The sequence below is a fragment of the Protobothrops mucrosquamatus genome, unplaced genomic scaffold (genome assembly GCF_001527695.2).
Source record: "Protobothrops mucrosquamatus isolate PMUCROS unplaced genomic scaffold, P.Mucros_1.0 scaffold6, whole genome shotgun sequence".
NCBI classification, from domain to species: Eukaryota; Metazoa; Chordata; class Lepidosauria; order Squamata; family Viperidae; genus Protobothrops; species Protobothrops mucrosquamatus.
Genome location: NW_015386393.1, coordinates 3,194,064 through 3,202,506, shown reverse-complemented (window position 1 = coordinate 3,202,506; position 8,443 = coordinate 3,194,064). Strand labels below are relative to the sequence as shown.

General features: G+C 41.1%; 1 protein-coding gene across 1 annotated transcript in view; it reads left to right on the top strand.

Annotated features, from left to right (window-relative positions):
* The window catches only part of ELL (elongation factor for RNA polymerase II), a gene marked incomplete in the record, with an annotated part of 55,795 nt that extends 55,031 nt beyond the window's left edge, over positions 1 to 764 (top strand). Inside the window, 1 exon segment of the mRNA XM_015809994.1 lies at positions 1 to 764.
* Positions 765 to 8,443: the final 7,679 nt, after the last annotated feature.

The window sequence follows — 8,443 nt, the reverse complement described above, 5'->3', positions numbered from 1 at the left end:
CAGTTAAAGAAAGGAAAGTTTGCTTATTCTTAGATGCCAACAAATGAGCCTTCCTCCCCAAGAATTGACTGCTCTTATTCTCCCCACACACCTCCAAATGCAGGTTCAGTTTAGAGTCGGAAGCAAAGGGTTGTCTGGGCTCTGTTGCATATTCTACCAGCTGGGGGAAAGAGCTCATGTTCCTGGGGATGGGAGGGAACAACTCCATATACAAACCTGTCTGTCCGCTGTCCATTAAATTCTTGCATAACTCACTGCTTTCTTGTTTGTATTTCTGCAATCTCCCCTTTCCTTCCTGGCCAGGATTTAGTGAACCAGTCAAGAGCCGGATGCTGCTTTAATGTCCCTAGCATGGCTGGCCCATTGTCAGAGAAGTTTCTTCATCTTTCCTGCCTTCTCTATGCAGCAGCTTAAGTTTTCTGAATTGCCGACTGTCCGGACAGAATCTGTTTCTGGATATTAATTTTAAAAGAGGGGAATCTTAGAATGAAGCTTGTTTCTGTGATCAAGATGAAGAGTCCCATTTCACTGTGAATGATCCTCAGATCTTTCTGTGGTCTCATTTGGTGGGATCCTTAACCGTGTTTCCCCCCCCCCCATAATAGCAAATAGCGGAGGGGGGGAAGGGAGGCATGGTAAAATGTGGGGTCTGAGCTCCCCTTTTTTTAAAAACTGAACTTCTCCAAAGGGAACAGCACAAAATCAAAGCTCATATTAAGAGAGGATGCTTCTTTTCTGAAGAATATATCCAATTTGCCAGCCAAAAAAAAAAACACAAGAGTTCAGGCAGAGGATTAAAAAGCACAATTTTGCATCTGCCTCCTCCCCTTTCTAATTTTGTCATTGTGATTTTCCTCTTCCACATCTGCTGGAATTTGAAAGATATGCTTGAAAATATTTTGTGAAATGGGCTGTTCTGACCATCCCGGTAGTTCTTTGAATTCAGAACATATTTCAATTCAGGTTTTAGACAGATGTCTTGAGCTTGTGGCAGGACTATTTCCCAGCATGGATGAAGCAACGTATTTTTTTTTATTCAAAATGTTCTTGTCGCCCCCAGATAGAAATGGCGTCCTGCCTGAGGTCGCCATTTTTCCTCCCGATCTTTTCCTTCCAGTTAAATCGCCCATGATTAAAAAAAACCCGTCTCTTTGCAGTTTTTCACTCTTGATCATTCTTGTGGGCAGAGATGGGAGGATTATTTGCCCAAACACTTAAGATAAGGCTGGCTGAGGATAAGATTGGGAGCACTCCATCCTCTACTTGTTTGTAAACAGATTTATCGTGCTGTCCACCCTGAACAGAGGCCACGGGGAGGAGATGATTTTAAAAGCCGAGATGCTAAACACAGTAACAGAGCAGATGGGAGTGGATGAACCCGGTTCTAGGCATATTACTCAGGCATTCAAATTAATATTCTTCTGCTGCAGTTCTTGTATTAGATTGAAATGCAAACATTTTAGCTTCTGTGGACTTTCCCAAGTGCCAGTGGAATCTGGCCCCAAACTGAAATCAAATACTTCTGTTATAGGAGTGTTAAGACTTTACATCCCACTCTTAAATTTTTGTAGTTGTGACTTACAGGGGGGGGGGTATTTTCAGCAGGCAATTTGTGTGTTGTCATGAGGTGCCATTTCCTGTGAAACAATGCTGATCAGTTTATGAGGCATTGGCAAGGCGGGAAGGGAACTGTAGTATTTGTATCCTGTACAGGACTGAGACTTCAGTCTTGTGTGCTCCAGTCCTTCTCTTTCTTCGCATTATCCCATTTTAATCGGCACTTGCAACTTCTGACAATCCTAAATCCAAGCCTTACCATTGTAGGACTGGGCTATCACTGAAAAAGCATCATAGCAACATTACAAGGGAATCCAGTTTATGATAAAAATAGTAATTGGGTCTGTTTCTTAATTTCCTTGAAAGCTCTTAATGGAGGTTGGTGGCAGAGCGCAAAACACATCCAATCTAAATTCCCTTAAATAAGGAACTGTGTGAAATGGAAGGGCTATAAGTTGACTGTTCTCTCTTTAATCCTTGGGGGGGGGATCTTGCAGAGTTGGGAGGGGGAGACAAATATTTTTGGAGGGAAATTATTAAAAGAGGGATCTCGGTTCTTTATATGATAATCTGCTCAATATAATATTTTTGCAAATCAGAGTTGGATACAAAGATGTATTGTGTACATTACACAAGTGTGTGTATATAAATATAATAAAATATATATTCTGGAACTTTCTAGAATTTGGAACAGATATTTAATGACTATCCAAAAGAGGGAAAGTACTGTGAGGTTCTGCTTTGCTGCTTCATTCTGAGACTGTTTAAACGAGCATAGTTTTGTTTTTTAATTTTAAAGATATGTCATCTGCTTTATTGCCATCGTAGCAGTTTATAAAGCTCCAGGCAAATATTTCTGCAGGGGTAGGTGGAACTTTGTAAAACACCTCCCCTCAAAAGCCTATTTGAATATGATTTAATTTATTCATAACGTGTTTTTGTAATACTTGTACAATGACAAATAAAAAGATACTTTGAGCCATTAAGCTGTTTACAAAAGAATTTAAAAAAAAACACAGTTTTTTTCACGCTGCCAAAATTATACTGTTTAAAATAGCATTTCGGCCTTTTTCTCTTTTCTCTTTTGAAAAAAATGGTGGTGAGGACCGATTCTTACATACAGAGGGGAAAATAAAATACAAAGCTGAATACTGATTTTTATTATTTTTGCAGCACATAATAAAATCATTATATTGGAAATGCATACAGGCTTTTTTGACATCTGTGTCTTAGTGTCCCAGGCACTGTGACACTTTTAAAGTGCTGAACTCATGTGAATTTTGAGAGAATCTCTAGCTTTGGGATTTCTGTGATCTGAGGGGTCCTAGAAGTGAACATGTTGAATAGAGATCTATCCCACTTTCCGTTAAAAGAGTTCCAAGTAGGGTACATGGAACAATCTACCTGTTAGGAAGATTGGACCGACAAGAGAATGACTGACAGATTCAACCAGCATTCTTGTCAGAAATGTAATTTTTGACTATTCTTCACTATATTAGAAAAACTTGAGGTAATGGAAACTTAACATACAGATAGTCCTCGACTTACAACCATTCATTTTTTTTCAACTTCAAAGTTACAACAGCATCGAAAAATGTTATGTCCTTAACCTAATGACCATTGCATCACCCTTCCAATCACATGGTCAGAATTTGGGTACTTGGCAATTGGCATGTATTTAGGATGGTTGCAGCATCCTGAGGTCATGTGTTCACCTACCCTGCTGGCTTCCAAGTAGTAGTCAATGGGAAGCTGAATTTGCTTAACAAATACGTGATTCACTTAGCAACTGCAGTGATGCATTTAACGGCCATTGCGAGAAAGTTCGTAAAATCAGGAATGCCTCACTTTGCCACCACCTTGCTTAGCAACGGAAATTCTGGTCCCAATTGTTGTAATTTGAACACTACCCCAACTTGCTCCACAGTGACTAGAGATACAGGTAATCCATTCTTAAGGACTCTCTCCTTGATCAGTTTCCATCCGTTGCTTCTTGTCCTGCCTTCAGGTGCTTTGGATAATAGCTTGACTCCCTCTTCTTCTACAGGAATTGCAATCTTGTAGCCTCTCCATCACTTTTCAGCAATATAATAAGTGCAAAAGCACCACCCAAGTCATTTTAAACTTAAATCATAGAAATGTAGAGGTAAAAGGGGTCACATCAGGTCGAACCCTCTGCAATGTGCAGGAAACCCAGGTAAATCTCAATGACAGCTGACTGTTCAGCCTCTTCTTAAAAATCTTCGGAGACTGACAACCTACCGCCTCCATTGACAGACTGTTCCACTGTTTACAGATCTTACCACCAGGAAGTTTATCCTTAAACAAAATCTGCAACTTACACTCATTATTTCTGGTCTTGGTTTCTCTCACCATGACAAAATGTTCTTGTTCTATCTTCCCTATAGTTTCTCTTTATTTATCTCTACATGGCTATCATCATTTAATGCAGCTTGATAATTATGTAGAAAAACAGAAGGGTCTTTTGCAGAGGAATAAAACACTGGAGAAATTGGAAGACAGCTCTTGACACAGTATTGAGTGGTGTTGAGACTCCAAGCATGTTAAGACTTAAATGTGCTGCTTTAACAAGGCCTAGCGGGAATAGAGGGAGCTGAAAGGGAAAGGGCAAAAAAGTCTCAAAGCAGGAACTGAAAAGGCACTAAGTGCAGAGATGATTTTCTTGAGACAATGCTAATTTAGATTCGATTCCTTCCTATTGAAAATGTATCTTAGGAATCCTGAAGGAGTGGCAGCAAAGTTTATTGGGTAAGATTTGGAATGTTAGGGAAGCCCTTTCCTTGAGAGATAACTCGGCTAAAAATTTTTGGCTTTATCGCACCCTGTACTGCTAGGCATCCATTAATTGATTATGTGCAATTGAGTTGGTGTTTTACTCTTACCAACTATATAAATAGACCTCCAGAATGATCTGTCCCTAACCTGGTCTCCCAAAGGTGAACCCATGGTCGCTACAACTGAGTCTTATGTACCTTGTTGCTAGTTATCCACTTTTCTCCTGCTCTTTAGTGCTGTTATAACTTTGAATGGTCACTAAACAAATGGTTGCAAATAGTTATGATCTGATGTTAGAAACCAGAAAATCCTGAGTTCTAGTCCAGCCTTGGAAGGAAAGCCAGCAGTGGGGTTGAGACACAGTCCTTCACTCTCAGCCCTACGAAATCACATTCATCTCTGATCAAGGAAGACATGTGGGTTGAAAAGATTTGCTGGTGACAATACCATTGCTTAAGGGATGCCTGATTGCCAGCTGTTTGGTATAGATCAAAGCATGCAAACCAAGTGGACGTGGCCCTAAATGAAACAGCGAGACTGGTCAAGGGCTGTCTAAAATTGACCCCAGTATAAAAGTTGCATTGTCTAGTTGAAACTTCCCCAACTTTTCAGGCTTTGTGGACCAGCAGGGGTAGGGGATGGGGGCAGAGGGGATGGTGCTGTGTGAGCGGCTGGCAAGCGCACCTGCCGCTCAGCAAATGGAGCATGCACACACTGCACAATTGAGGATGCGCATGCGCGCACCTGCGCTCGGTAGCTGTTTCTGTGGCCCAGTTGCAAACCCTTCACGGTCCACTAGTGGGCTACAACCCACAGGTTGGGGATCCCTGATCTAGCTGGTATCCCCTCCTTCAAAATTCTGCTGGGAAAAATGCTGCACAGAAAGAGTGGGTTAAAGTGACTGTAGAAACACAGGAACACACCGACATCAACCCTCAAGGTTCAGACTGAGATTGAGGAACAGCTTCTTCAAAACATCTGCCCCTGCTAATAATCAGCCACCATAGATAACCCTGGAACTATGGAAGGCAAGTAAGAAGCTATTGGGCAACTGGTTACAACCAGACAACTGTCTAAATCAGGGGTAGTCAACCTTGGCTTTTATGACTCATGGACTTCAACTCCCAGAATTCCTGAGCCAGCTAAGCTGGCTCAGGAATTCTGGGAATTGAAGTCCACGAGTCATAAAAGAGCCAAGGTTGACTACCCCGGTCTAAATAGACTGCACACTGGAGTAGGAAAATCAAAGGACAATCTAAGAAAATGGGGTTTCCCTATAGAAGATACTGTGTGTGAATGTGAAGAACAACCCATCTCACATATGCTGCAGTACATACAATCAATTGACCACCCAGGACCTATATAAAGGAACAAGATAGTTCACCCAAAAACTCCGCTGAAGAAGTTACCTATTTTGGTAATGAAACATCCAGGAGCCAAGTAGCAAGTTGGAAGACAAACCTCTGCCTAAATCTACAACCTGAGCCACAAACATCCTCTGCAATTTCTAACATACAACGTCCTTCAACATGTATGGAGGAAAACCTCATCCTGGAGAGAGAAAACGCTGTCGACATGGCCCAAGACTAGACTAATGTCATTTAGCTTTAATCCTATTTATTCTATATACTTTTTACACGTGCTATAAGGTATTTCTATGACCTATTTTATGCCTATTTTATTTGTTCGGTTTTTATTGTTATGTGTCTGTAATTTGTAGGTGCTTCAGACACAAATAAAGAAAATCCTAGGAAGTAGGCAATGGCAAATCACTCTCCAAACTGTTTCAAAGAAAAATGCATAGAACATAGGGCTGGAAGGGACCTTGTCCAACCCCCTGCTCAAAGCAGGAGACAGAAGGGGGACATGAGAGCAGTGTTCCAATATCTCAGGGGCTGCCACAAAGAAGAGGGAGTCAAGCTATTCTCGAAAGCGCCTGAAGGCAGGACAAGAAGCAACGGATGGAAACTAATCAAGGAGAGAAGCAACCTAGAACTAAGGAGAAACTTCCTGACAGTTAGAATAATTAACCAGTGGAACAACCTGTCTCCAGAAGCGGTGAATGCTCCAACACTGGAAGTTTTAAAGAAGAGACTGGACAGCCATTTGTCTGAAATGGTATAGGGTTTCCTGCCTGAGCAGGGGGTTGGACTCAATGACCTCCAAGGTTCCTTCCAACTTTATTATTATTATTATTATTATTATTACTATTATTATTATTATTATTATTAATAATAATAATAATAATAATAATAATAATAATCATCATCATCATCATCATTGCACAGTCAGCCAGATGTTCAGACTGGATTTAGCATTTTTGTCTACCTATCGAGTCCTTACCAAGGACCTGGGATAGGCAGATGTGGATGTTTGATGGTATTACAGATATCGTCACAGGATGGAAGCAGTTCCTAGTAAGGCCGCCTTTTGCAATTGACTAATGGCAAATTTGTCAATGCCAATGGTGTTCAAGTGGTGCTCTAGTTATTTTGGGATTGCACCCAAGGCGCCTGTTACTATTGGTACTACCCTTGCTTGCTTTTGCCACAGTCTTTCTATTTCTATTTGTAGGTCTCTGTATTTTGTTATCTTCTCCAGTTCTTTCTCGTCTATTCTGCTGTCTCCAGGCACTGCCACATCCACTATCCAGACTTTTTTGTCTTTCTTATCGACAATTGTTAAATCCGGGGTGTTATGTTGCAGGTGCCTGTCTGTTTGAATTCTGAAGTCCCAGAGCAGTTATTATTATTATTGTTGTTGTTATTGTTGTTGTCACCTTATACCAACCTGGCTGAATGGTTGTCCCGTCTATTTCTAAAGATCTCCAGTGACTTGTCATGGACCTGTCCAGGCAATCGCCAGGAGTGGACTGGCTTGAAACCCCCTCCTCCCAAAAATCAATACCGTATTGAAGGAAATCTTAGGTTACTTTGACACGCGGTCTTTTGGGTGTGAATATAAAGCAGAATTGCAAGCAGACAGCAGCAGACCCATCTCACAGATAGGGAAGGGCATGTTTCTGTTTTAACTTCCCTATTTCTGCCCAACAGTCCCCAAATGCAGCCCCTCGGAGGCCCAAATGGGTTCCGCTCTCCATCCAGCTGAGTCGCCTGGACAGGAGTGGAAAGTTACAGCTCAACTCTCTCCCTATTGTCTCTTGATCCTGCTTTGGTTCCGCTGCTGAAATTTTAATGTGCCAGCACAAACCGTGTGCAGAATATTAAAGCAAAGAGTCCCCCCCCAAGCCTTCACAATTCCCAACATCTTGATTTTTAAAAAAGCAGCTGAGAGAATTCTTTGTTTAACTTTCTGGGTTTCCCCCCACCTTGTTTTAAAAAAACAAAAACAAAGGAGTGTTTGATCAGGGCACTTGTTCTCGAAGTATCTACTTTTGCATGGACTTTTGGAATGGAATCAATGCACTCAAAGTTAAACTTCCCCAGTGGAAATTTACCAGTAAATGCTCCCACAGCTGTTATCTTTACTTACCATATGGAAACCATCCAATATTTTCCTGACAGGGGAGTGGGGTGGGTTTTGGGAACAGCAGTGGGGCAGAAATAGAGATGATCTGGGGTTCTGACCACCCATTTTGCATGCAGAAAACTTCAAAATGCTTATATCCCTGATTAATAATGCAGTGGATAGTTAATCACTTGGGAAAAAAAGGATGTTTCTGAAGGTTTCCTGCCCATTAGTCAGTCAAACTGGCCCTGGGTGGATAAAAGAATTGAAGAAGGAATAGCAGTCTTGTATGTTTCTGAATACACATAGTCCTCAACTTACAACTTACATTTATTTAGTGACACTTTGAAGTTACCACAGCACTGAAAAAAGTGACTTACAACCAGCTCTCACATTTTTATTATTTATTTATTTATTTATTTAAATTTATATCCCGCCCTTCTCCCGGACGGGACTCAGGGCGGCTCACAACATATATTTAAAACAAAGGTGTATATACAATCCCCCCCTATAAAACCGAATTAAACCAAATTTTAGAGTTGTGTTGTTTACAAATTCCTTAAAATGAACCCAATATAAAATCCTCCCTAGGCCAGGTCCGCTTGCTGGAAAAGCCATGTCT